This window comes from Cynocephalus volans, chromosome 6 (genome assembly GCF_027409185.1).
Source record: "Cynocephalus volans isolate mCynVol1 chromosome 6, mCynVol1.pri, whole genome shotgun sequence".
NCBI lineage: Eukaryota > Metazoa > Chordata > Mammalia > Dermoptera > Cynocephalidae > Cynocephalus > Cynocephalus volans.
In genome coordinates, this window is record NC_084465.1 from 134,496,099 (window position 1) to 134,509,852 (window position 13,754).

Genomic DNA, 13,754 nt, shown 5'->3' on the forward strand with positions numbered 1-13,754 from the left:
TCCCACATATTGATAGTGTTAGTAGTTACATGCTTATATACATTTGTCAAAAATTCATTGAACTGTACACTGAAAATGGGTGAATTTTAACATATGTAAATTATAGCTCAATGAAGTTGATTTTAATATAGATACTCATATGTATATAAAGAACAGATACAAACAAGAGCAAAAGTATACACACTGTAATCTTCAGAAAGATTGCCTACGGGAAGCAGGCACAAATGGGGCCGGGAAATGGAGTGAAAGAGAAAGAAGAGAGGGAAAGAAGGACGTGGGAGGGAGAGACAGAACACAATAGAGGAGTTTGCGTAAGCCAATAATAATCATTGCCTTCAACGGAGCTATCTGAGGATTAACTTCATCCTCTATACCTGGGTATGAAGGGGGGGGGAAGTCTTTAAACCAATGGAATATAAAAGAAAGCCCAGACATATTGCAGACCATGGAGAGAATGGACTATTCAAAAAATGGTGGTGGAACAACTTTTATTCATTTGAAGAACATTTGACCTATATTTTACAATATACACAAAAATTAGTTCCCAGTGGAATAGAGAATTAACTGGAAAAAGCAAAATTTAAAAATTTTTATATGCAAATATCTTCATAGCTTAGGGTAGGGAAGCCATCCTGGCACCATCTGCCTAAAGAACAAACCATAAAGTAAGCAATGATAATTTTGACATTATAAGTGAGTCCTTCTCTTCATCAAACAACAATCTTAAGATGTTAAAAACCCAAGCCACAAAGTAGATGTGTAACACGTGTAACTGACAAGATTAGTGTCTGGCATATTTACAAAGAAACAACTGATAGAAAAATGGGCAATATGAAAAGACATTTTCCCAGAAATGAAAACACAATGGCCAATAACTGAGTATAAAAAGACACTTAACATTAATAGTAAGGCAGGAAATGCAAATTAAAACCACTACCTGAGAGAGGCAAACATTTTAAAAGTTAAAAAATACCAAGTGTGGTAAGATTGTGGAGCAATGGGAACTTTCACATGTCGCTATCGATAGCGTAAACTGTTCAACCATGTTGGAAATCAATTTGACATTAACTAGTAAAGTTGGATATGCACAGATCATATGACTCTGCAATTCCACTCTTGCACTGGAGCAAAAGGGAGCATGTTCAAGAATGTTCATAACAGCATTATTTGTAATTAAAAATAAATAAATAAATAAAGCCACAACCGGAATCAATGCCCTTCAGTAGGAAAATAGATAAGTAAATTGTGGTCCATTAATTCCATGGACTATTATAGAACAGTCAAATTTAACTAATTACAATTACATACATCAATATATTCCTCTAAGAATGCATCTGTGAAACATGGAATGAAAAAAAAGATAGAGAAAAATAAAAGCAATATGATACATGAAAGGGTTAACAACGTGCCAAAACTAAGCGATCTTAAGGATTCATACTTACCTAATAAAAGTATCATAAAAAGCAAGGGAACGATGAACACAAAAACTGGAAGATTGTTTATCCTCAGGGATAAAGAGAGGAGTACGGCGAGTACTAGCAATATCCTTAAACTGGATGCTGAGTATACGAGGGTACTTCAAAAAATTCAAGGAAAGATTCCTATTTTCTTTTAATTCTATTTTTCCAAAAATTTTTTGCAGTACCCTCTTATGACTGTTAATCATTCTTCACACCTTAAATATAAATATACAAATCTTTTTTGTATAAGAACTATGTCATAATAATTTTTAAATTAAGAAACAAAAATGCAAAAAAAAAAAAAAAAAGGAGGCAGACATGAACAGCTGTGGAATCTAGATGCACCCATCAGAAAAGTGTTGCTTCTGTACAACACAGAACATTGTAATATAAAGTAACATGGGGTGAGGGGACTTTTTCGATACACTACTTTTAATCTCTCATAGATCTTTGCTTTAGGGCTACTGGCTGCAATCAAGAGGAAAGCCCAGTATTTCCCCTGGTTGACATTTTCTTTTAATCAAAGCCTATATTTTACATCTTCTCACAAGAGTGGACGCTGTTTGGACACCCCTCTGGGTTAGAAAGGCAGTTCATGTCTCAGCGATAAGCAGATGTGTAAGGCATTCTGGCAGCACAAAATGTCAAAGTACTCGTGTGGAAAGGAAGAGGGGAAGGAGCCTGCTGCAGTATTTATTCCATGATCCCATTTAATTATTGATATTTGGAGACCCAAATGCATGCGAGCTTTAATAAGTGACTGTGCTACACAAAAACAGTATGTTCTTGTAGCCTATCGGTCACTACACTGAAACCAGGCATTTTTTGAAGTGCTTTATATCCTTGCTTTTTTCTTCCCAAAACTGAACTGTTTGGTCCATTGTTACTACAACCATGAGAAAGGGGAAATGTGTATTTAATAACTTATTGTATGTAAAATTATTTTGAGTATATAAAGAGATAGCTAGGTAAGGTATTACCAATTATTACTATATCTACCCCCAAGATAAAATACATGAGGCAGTAAGAAGCGAATTGTCCTACCATGGGCTAGAAAAATCATATTCAAGCCTCCTTCCAAATCTGAAGCTGATTCAGTAGGACACTGGGTTTTCAATTTTTTTTTGAAGCATGAAACTCTCTGTACAATAAAGTCTCACAAACTGTTAACCAATAATACGGAAGTTGAGTCACTCTGGCCCAAGCATGGGATATCTGGGGACACTCAGTTCAGTCCCTTCCTGGCACGGGTGATGGCTGGCTACATCCAAAGCCCTGGTCAGCCCTCCTGACCTTTAAGTTGCTGAAAGTGAGTGGGAGTGAGTCAGAGGCTTTCCAAGCAGTTGCTCTGGAACCCAAATGGTATGTGTTTTGTCAGCCCCAACATGAAGTCACATTCTCCAAGGCCAGTTGATGATGCACGGTGGCTGGGTCAGGGGAGAGTCCAGTGTCCCCAGCACATAGAACATGGCCTGGCACCTGGTAGGCAGTCAGTGATTATCATCCATGAGTAAGCAATGAACGAAGGAATGGGCATTGAAGGAGTGACATTTGCCTGACTCTACCACCCAATATGGCAACTAAGCCCTGGACCCTCTCATGGCCAATCTGTCCTGTTACAAACGAACGAGTGAACAGCAGAGCACAATGCCCTGGATGTCTCCCAGTCATCCTTCTCCCTGGTATGCTGGAGGTGACACCATCAGGCTGGTCCGAGGCCACCGCAGCAACAAGGGCCTGGCTGGACCAGCCCCCTCCCTACAGCTGTCCCCGCCAGGTCACCACCAGCTCCTGAGCAGTGGCCAGTGGTGTCACACCACAGTTACCCCTTGGGCTGCTCTCTGACTGCAGCTGTCCTTCCTCGCTGTCCTTTCCTTTGAGGATGCCACCTGGGCTCATTTTCTCATGTCACCCTTTAGCCACCCACTTTCTCCTGTGCATTTAGCTTTTGGTGACAAGTCCAAGAACCAAGAAAGGCAAGGGGATCAGGGGACCTGAGGCTCCTGCTGGCCCACAACACCACCCGGTTCCCCTTTCTCTACAAAGGAAATAGGACCGTGAGCTGGGCATGAGCGACGGGAGCTGGCTTTAAAGCCACAAACAGTTATCAGCCAAGGAACACAATCAGACTGGGTGGGAGAGGGGAAGGACAAAGACGGTGGGAGAAAGCAGCACAGCAGGAGGGCAGCGAGGGGAAGGAGAAAGAGGGATCACGTGGAGGCAGCGGCAGGAGGGCAGCAGCCTTCTACTTTTGATCAGGCCCAGACGCCATCTGGGTGGTGGCGCAAATGCTGAGCTGTGAAATGACTTTGACATCAGCTTTTAAGTTGGTCCCCACTGCGGCTGCCTCACCGAGGGAGGCCACCTCTCTCTTCTGCCTTTCAACTCTCCACGTTTGCAGTTGCTTCCCCCTCCCACCACAACACCCCATCTCTAACATGCACACACACAAGCATACACACATGTGCACACACATGAATGCACATACATGCACACGTGCATGCATATACAAAAACACATACACACACCTACACGTGCAACTATACAAACACACAAATCCATAAACACATGCACGCACACGCACAGAAACACACGTGCGCACACACACATTCACACATACATGTGCACATTCCCACACATGCACACACAACCTCATGCACACGCACACTCACACCTCAACATTTAATGGTAACATGGTCACACTTCATTCCAGCAAAGGAATAGAAAAGAAAGACAAATGCAGAGGGGTTTCTGGATCTGAATAGAAATGGGTCCCTTTGACTGACCTGAGACCTCCCTGGGAGTGCTACGTGGGAAATACTGCAGGAAGGACCCTCCACCAAGCCGGGCTGCCCTCCTGCCTGGCTGGAAAGGGGCATTTTCCTCTTTCTTGGAAGGCACAACCTACTACCACCATGCAGAGCAATCACAGAGGCCCAGGCATCCTGCTGGGGCCTCAGCGTCACAGGCCCAGGGCTTGTTGAGCTGTGTTCATTGCATGCCCTTCCAGGTCGAGGGAGGTCAGCTGGCCAGTCCCCAGCCAGTGTGGCATAGGGGTACACAGCCCATTCTGGTTATGCACAGTAGTTATGTTCTGTGAAGTCACCACCAACTCTGAATTAGTGAAGAGTGAATCATTGCTTCTAGCGGGGCTCCCGCAGAGATTATGCTCTCAAATTCTGAAAACAGCTCATCCTGGTAGATTCTACTGTCTGCATCTTACACAAGAGAAAATGAAGTTCAGAATCATCAGGTGACTTGCCTGAGGCTGCCCCAATCACAGGTGCCAGAGCTGGGATTCAAACCTGTCCCCTGGCTCCAGAGTGGGGTTTCTTGCACCACCTGCAGCAACCAGCCACCTCCTTCTTCTGCAGGGTCTTGGGAGGCAGGTCTTGGCACAGGCCTACATATGCCCCAGGTTGACCACTGTAGTTCTGCAGGGAGCTGATGCCCAGAGGAGCTGCCCAAGGCCTGGCTGTGAATTAGTGGCCAAGCTAGGATGAGTGTCAGGACTGTGGGCTCCCAGCCCAGTGAACTCCCCATTAATCTAAGCTACTGTCTATGTCACACAGTGGAAGGTGAATGAACATTGAATCAAGGCACTGAGCCCCCTTGACGGCTCAGCCACAACCTCCACTGTGTGACCTCGGAGAAGACACTTGCTTTTGCTTTGTAATTCCCTCATATATTGAAACCTCAGCCTGGGGCCTCCTGGGAGAGACAGCAGCAATGATGACCTGGGACACCGCATGGGTGGAAGTCCTCCTGCCACCATCCATGTTTGCTAACAAGCTCCAGTGTAACCTGAACAGAAGGCAGCTGTGTGCCCAGGGCTTTCACAATTACACCCAATACCATTAAAGGCACACATCTGGATTGTCTTCACAATAGAGAGACGCTCTTTGGCAGGCTCCTAGGGAAGGGGTTAGAGCAGGACAGCTGCAGAGAAAAAGCAAGAATCTGAATCAGATGAATGCTGATCACATGGCCACACCTCATTCAGTATTTAGGAAGTGTAATGAAGGTGCTGAGGGCCATGCCCATGAGACGGCACCAGGAGGGTGCCATCCGTTCCAAGCAGCATGGAGGGTAAGCCACTGCTTGGCAAGGAGCCAGGGGTCCTGCAGCATGGGGGGAGTAGCTTCATTTCTTCCTTTTGTTTTCAGCTTTATTCAGGCATAATTGACAGATTAAGATTGTGTATATTTAAAGTGTACCACTTGGTATACATATACATCATGAAATGATCACCACAATGAAATTAATTAACATATCCATTGCCTTCCATAATTTTCCCTATTTATTTCTGTTGCTTATAATATAAATACATGAAACTGGGTAATTTGTAGAGAAACAATATCTATTGTTTATAGTGTGGAGGCTGGGAAGTCCAAAGTACAGGGGGCACTTATGGTGAGGGCCTTCTTTGGTGGTGATTTCGGTGATGCAGGATGTCACATTACAAGGAAGGCAGAAGCAGAAGAGACTAAGCTTGCCACTTGCTCTCCTTTTAAAGCCATCAGAACCACACCCATGACCACCATTAAACCATAAAATGGATTGATGCATTCACTATGGCATGGTCCCCACAATCTAATCATCTCTTTAAGGCCCCACCTTTCAATTACCATAATAAGATTTCCCACCCTCAACAGTTTCAGTGGGGATTAAGCGTCAGTGAGTTTTTGGGGAGAGCCAATCCACAGCACATAGTGACCATTTTCTTTCTCTCTCTCTTTTCTTTTTTCTTTCTTTTTTTTTTTTTAATAGCAACAACATTTAAGATCTACTCTCCTAGCAAATTTCAAGTATCTACAAGACAGTATTGTTAACTATAGTAACTGGGTGGTATAGTAGCTCTCCAGAATTTACTCATCCTGCACAACTGAAACTTTGTACCCCTTGACTACCACCTCCCCATTTTCCTCATCCCCAGCCTCTGCCAACCACCATTCTTTGCTCTGCTTCCATGAGTTCGACTTTTTCACATTCCGCATATAAGTGAGATCATGTAGTATTTTTCTTTCCATGTCTGGCTTATTTCACTTAACATAATGCCCTCCAGTTTCATCCCTGTTGCACAAATGGAAAAACTTTCTTCTTTTTTTTAAAGACTAAATAATATTTAATTTTCTATATATACACATATAATTTATAGAAGTATACATATATACACATATGTGTGTGTGTGTGTGTGTGTATATACCTCACATCTTCTTTATCCACTCATCCATCAATGAACACTTAAATTGTTTCCACATCTTAGCTACTATAAATAATGCTGCAATGAACATGGGAGCGCTAGTATCTCTTTGAGATACTGATTTCATTTCCTTCGGATATAAACCCAGAAATGGGGTTGCTGGATCATATGGTAGTTCTATTTTTAACTTTTTGAGGTACCTCCATACTGTTTTCCATAATGGCTGTACCAAGTTACAATCCCTTCTACAGCGTACATGGGTTCCCTTTTCTCCACTTCCTCAGCAGCACTTGTTATCTTTTCTCCACTTCATCAGCAGCACATATCTGTTTTTTTTTTTTATAAGAGCCATTCTAACAGGTGTAAGGTGATATCACATCATGGTTTTGCTCTGCATTTCACTGATGATTAGTGATGTCAACCACCTTGTCTCTTTACAGAAATAGAAAATTCAATCCTAAAAATTCATATGGAACCACAAAAGACCCAAATAACCAAAGTAATCTTGAGCAAGAATAACAAAGCTGGGGGCTTCATACTTTCTAATTTTAAAACATACCGCAAACCTACAGTAATCAAAACAGCAGGGTACTGGCATAAAAAGAAACATATAGACCAATGGAATAGTAGAGAAAGCCCAAAAATAAATCCATGTATTTACATTCAACTGAACTTCAAGAAAAGTGCCAAGGACACACAGTGAGGAAAGGACAGTCTCTTCAATAAATGTTGTTGGGAAAACTGGACATCCACATGCAGAAGAATGAAATTGAACCATTATTTTACATCATACACAAAAATCAACTCAAAATGGATTATGGCTTAAATATAAGACCTGAAACCATAAAACTACTAGAAGAAAACACAGCGAAAGGATTCTTGACTTTAGTTTGAGCAATGATTTTTTTAATATGACACCAAGAGCACAGGCAATAAAAGCATAAATAGACGTGTATGACTATGTCAAACCAAAAAGCTTCTGCACAGCAAAAGAAGCAATCAACAGAATGAAAAGGCAGCCTATGTAATGGGAAAAAATATTTTCAAACCACATATCTGGCAAGGGGTTAATTTCCAAAATATGTAAGGAACTCGTATAACTCAATAGCAAAAAACAAAAACAAAAACAAACAAAACACAAATAACCCAATTTAAAAAATGAATAAAGGACCTGAATAGACATTTCTTAAAAGACATACTACTGGCCAGGAGAGAATAGCTTTATTTCTGCAAGGGCTTCTTTCTTCTAACAGATAACAGATGAACTCTTCCACTTTGGAAATAGCTGAAGAAGAAGTAAAAAGACTTGCAATGTTCTGACTCATACATTGGTGCTAAAAAAGTTTATCTCATGGAAGTAGAGAGTAGAATTGTGGTTAGCAGAGGTTGGGAAGGGTGATGAGGAGGGAGGACAGGAAGAGGTTGGCTAATGGATACAAGCTTACGGCTAGATAGGAGGAATACCTTCTAGTGTTACACAGTAGTGCTAGGGGACTGTAATTAACAGTAATTCATTGCATGCTTTCAGATAAGAAGAGAGGAGTTCAAATGTTCTCAACACAAGAAATAAATGTTTGCAGTGATAGATATGCTAATTACCTTGATTTGATCATTACACGTTGTATGTATGTATCAAAATAACACTCTCTACCCCATAAATATATACAAATATTATGTATCAATTAGAAACAAAAGATTTATGAAGCAAAAGTTGTAAGCTGAGATTGAGTGGAAGCTCAGGGATATTAATGAGTGGCTGACACGCACCACCTCAGAGCACAGAGTGGCCCCAAATGCCCCAATTACATGAGGGAAGAGAAGACTGTGGCCATCCTGGGCATGGGAGCATGCCCAGACAAACACCTTACCTGTGTCCTTATGGATTGAAATTGTCCACCAGCCTGCTACAGAGTGGGGCATCTGAGTGGCAGAGGAAGGAAGGAGTTTGCTCATGAAGAATTTTCCTTCCATTCTTCTGGTTCCTCTGAGCTTAGGCAGTAATCAAATGTGGCTCCTTCCCCAAGGGGGACACTCCTTCGATCTGGAATCCCAGAATTCTCTAATAGATCCTTTGGAAAAATACAGCCTTGGATTTTAAATCCACAGGTGTTGAACATAAACATTCCTTTAAGTCAGTATTGCACCTGCAGCAATGCAGCACTATTATGCATGGCATATTGTGAGCATGTGACAAATGTTTGTTGAATAAATGTAATAGAGACAAGACAGAAGTTTAATGTTACCAGTTCTCCTGAGACACAGTAGCCTTGGGGAATTTATGGTCCTTAGCTCCAAAATTGGATCCCAAAGGAGTGTGGAAGTATCAAATAATTCAGCTCCTGTTGATTTGAAAACTGCCATTCTGGGCCCCAAATTTGATATCTCCTTAGGATTCTGTAAATGTCTGTAAGAAAAATATAGGAAAATGGTCAGGGCCCCTCAGATGTTCAGAATCTTGCTGAGCATTTGCTGTAAAAATCCACGTGCACCCAGGTGTTCCTTGGTTACTATCTAATGTAATTGCGCATGGGCACACAGGTGTTATGTGTAACGCCAGGGTTATGGACCGCAGTACAAAGGATTTACAGCTCTGAAACACGGCACCCCCTCGGAACGTTCTGGGAGGCCACTAGGGCAGCTGCTCCTCGCTCCGAATAAAGCCTATTAATTTTTTTACCCACGGCTCCTAGGATTTTTTCCTGTTACCTAGCTCATGGATCTGCGTGTGAGTGGTTTGTGACCCAGTCTGTACAATGGGCTTGAGGGGTCTGTGAGCCCTAGCCCTAGCTTGACAATGTCCCATGCCAATATGCAGCACCTGGAGGGAAGAGAAGCCCTGGCCCACCTGGACCTGAAAGGGAAGATGCCCGATGGACCTCTGCTGTGAAAATACCATTTTAATATTCATTACATAGTTAATTGAGAGCCAATTATTTCTGTCCCAAAGAGTGGATGCATTCTTCCAAACCTGATGGTAGAAAAGTATGTATGACATACCCTTTCATTTCTAACAAAGGATAATTTGCACATGCTCTTTCCACAGTAGCATGTCATTTAAACTAGAATAAGCTTTCTGTTAAAAAAAAAAAAAATGAAAATGAAAGGGAAAAATTAATGAGACATTCAGAAAGAAAAATCACCCAGAAAATTTCCCGTGTCATGTCAAAATGATCATATCCACGGAAACTACGCACAGAGCATCATTATTGTATTCCCCTTGCTCGTCACTCTTTAAATTTTAGAAGACTTAATAAAATTCACTCATCAGACACTCGTAGTAATCACCATGGGCTGAGTTTACATCCACACTTGTGAGTCTCAGGTGGGAAATAATCCCGTAAGGCTAGAGAAGCATGCTGGTTTATTTATGGCACAGGGCTTTTTATGGGATGGATTATTTCCTTGATGTGATTATGATCAGTTGTCTTTAGCTTCACATTTGGTCTTCATAGCTCTTACTATGAAAGAGAACCACCTAGAGAATATGCATCCCTCCTCTTCCAATATCCAAAATGTTTTTAAAAAATTGCCAAATTTGTGGGTGTAAGGAGTCGACTCCGAGTGAAAAATGAATATAGGATATTGGAATTCAGCTTCTACGCAACCACAATGCTAAAGTAAAACTGCAACCTTCTTCCATATGGCCAAAGAGGGCAAAGAGTAGGAACCAGAAATTAGTACCATAATAGCAAGAAGAACCACTAATGCCACCACCCTGCATGTGATACTAATTTACCCTTTCAAAGTGTTCTCCAGCTGCACTGCCCCCTCCAGACCACACCATGGTCTCTGTCACCTGGGCTGCTACAGTAGCCATAGACTCTCACTGACCTCCCCTCCCCTGCAGGCCAGAGCTAATGAGGTGCTCATAATATTTTAATACAATTTTTCAAAATCTAAGTTAATGTAGGACTAGCTGGTTAATTGAGTTGGTTAGAGCACAGCCTTCTAAGACCAAGATCACAAGTTCAGATCCCTGCACCTGCCAAAAAGAAAAAAAAAAAAATGGCTAGAGTACGAAATTTGGGCTGGCCAGTTAGCTCAGTTGGTTAGAGCACGGTGTTATAACACCAAGGTCAGGGTTTCAGATTCCCATACTAGCCAGCTGCCAAAAAAAAAAAAAATCTAAGTTAATGCAAACATGTCCAATGAACAAAAAACATCAAAATTTTAAATAAAGACAGGACACAACAGTGTCATGCCAGATCATAAGGCAGCCTGAGGCTAAAGGAAATATGTGCACCTCTATTTATAGGTCTTTAATGTAAATTTTAATGTTAACCTTTTCCAGACATTAAAGTCATTTTAATATCGAAAAATTAAACAATAGATGTATTAAAACTCACAATGTTATTTTAAGTTTAAAGATGTATACCCTAAACAGAATTTATTATAATTTTACATTCCTGGATATAACGGAAACTAACACTTCAATAATATTTATGAAATATGCTTCTTTGCTTCTCTTCGTTTCAATTGACAGTTGTAAGTTGCAACAAATGAAAGTAACTTTGATAAAGTGTGTTTGATGAAGGCTAAATTTTAGAAGAGATACCAATAAATTTTCTGAATACTTAAATTTAAAATAATCACGAGCATTAATATACCAATATTATGTTAAGTGAAACAAGCCAGACTAGGAAAGAGAAATACTGCATGTTCTCATTTATAACTGGGTTCATTTATAACTGGGTGCTAAGAAAGAAGGAAGGAAAGAGAGAGAGAGAGACAAAGAAAAAGAAAGAAAAAACCCACAACAATTCATTGAAGTTTCAGAAAGAGAGAACAAAACCTAAGGTTACTAGAGATGCAGTGGACGCAGGGAGTGAGTTTGAGGAGGGACAGGTCAGGTAAAGGGCATAAAGAAAAATCATGATTTGTAATAATGAATATGCTAATAATAAAAAATTAAATGCTGCACTTTGAAGACAACAACAAAAATACCTACTTCCCCATTTCTCAATATTTTTCAATTACTTTAATGTTCTGAAAAATTAACCATTAAAAATATATGTATAAACTCATAACAGGACACCAATTTTCCCTTTTGCCTTGGGCCTCAATATGGCTTGGTATATGGCACTGTCAGATTCCGTCTTTATTTATAGATTTTGCTAGCCAGGGATTTTTTTTTTTGCATTAATTTTGAGTTTCTAAAATATCGCATTAAAATATTATTTATCTTGGTGACTGACATCTTTGTGTTCCCTTAAGTTGTACACCTGAGGCAAGTGCCTCACTCTCCACACCCTAATCCCAGCCATCCTCACCCACTCCATCCACCAAAGAGCAGAAAGATGGATTCTCTCAGAATTAAGAGCATGTACTCCCCACACTTAAAACCTCCCATGGCTTCTCTTTCTGTTTTCAATGGATTCTGGACTCCCTCTCAAGGCCTACAGGGTCCTGGGAGTAAGACCCCATTTTCACTCTTATTATAGTCCAGACACACCTAGTGCTCTGAATACTTCAAGTCCATCTCTGCCTCCTCTCCTGGGAGACTCCCCCCTTCCTTCCTGTGGCTAGCTGCTTCTTATCCTTTGAATCCCCCCATAAGTGTCTCCTCTTCACAGAGGCCACCCACATACCCCCTAACCCCCCTGTGATGATTAACTTCATATATCAACATGGTTAGTCTATGGTACAAACACCAGCTTAAATCTTGCTGTAAAAGTATTCTCTAGATGTGATCAACATTCACATTCAGTAGACTTTGGTAAAGCAGATAGATCACCCTCTACAATGTGCGTGGGCCTCATCCAGTGAAAGACTTTAAAAGCAAAGACGAAGGTTTTCCGAAAAAGGAAGAATTCTGCCTTGAGGCTGTAGCGTCAAATCCTACCTGAGTTTCTGGTCTGCTGGCTGCACTGCACTGTGGATTTTGGACTTGCCAATCCCCACAATCATGAGACCCAATTCCTTTAAAAAAAATCAATCTCTCCCCCTCCCCACCATTTCTCCATGTATATTTCAACCCTTCTGTCCTTCACAGCATTTCCATAAGTTCGTAATGGAGGTATTCATTGGTTTCTGCTGTGTGTGTGTTGTTTTCCTTGTTGTTTTGATGGTCTGTCTTCCCCTGCTAGACTGTCAGCTCCCCGAGGGCAGAACTGTGTTTGTCCTGTCCAGCTCTGAAATCCCAGCTTGGCTGGGAAGCAGAGAGAATGCTGGCACCTGAGGTAACACAGGTAACAGTGCCCAAGTCACAGGCCTGGGCTCCAGCGTAAGAAAAGAAAGGGCTGGGACTTCAGGCAACTTTGTAAAATAGGGTGTTCAGGTGCAGGGCCCAGAACCCAGAAAATGAAGGAAAGGCAGGGTTTGGACAAAAAGAACACAGTCATTGGGACGAGCAGAGGGCCACTGGGCACTGATCCCCAGAATATCAGAGCTGCCCAGCTATTGAGATCATCCCCTAACCAGTTTCCCTGCTGCCACCTTTGCCCAGCTAGGGTCTTCTCCAGCCAGCAGCCACAGCGAGTCCATTGAAATTCAACGAGGTCCTGTCAATCCCTTGCCTGAGACACCCTCCAATGGTGTTCCATCTCAAGCAATAAAACTCAGATTCCTTACAATAGCCCGCAGGCACTGCACCATCTGACTGTCTTAAACCTGTCACCTGCCTCTCCTCTCTTGCTCCTGCCCCACCAGCTACCTTGCAGGGCCTTGGCTCCTCCAAGCCTGCTCCTGCCTCAGGCCTTCACCTGGAACAGTCTCCCTGCTGATATACCCAAAGCTGCCTCGCTGATATACCCAGAGAGCCTTTCCCTGACCACCCCACATAAAATGCCAATCCTCCACTACTCCCTCTCCCTGTGAATCTGCTATGTTTTATAATAGCACTTATTACCATCCTTCATATGCATTTTCTGGTGTGTTTCTCCCACTACAATGTAAATTTCATGAAGCAGGAGTCTTCCCCTCAATTCTGCAACCCCTGTATGTAGCACTGTGCCTGACACACCAGAGGTGCTCAATGGATGTTTGTTGAGTGAATGAAGGAAGGAAGGCAGGAACAATTGGTCCCAGTGTCTGGTGGGAGTTTATGCCCAGCTGTGGAGAAAATATGAGGGTTCTTCAAAAAGTTCATGGAA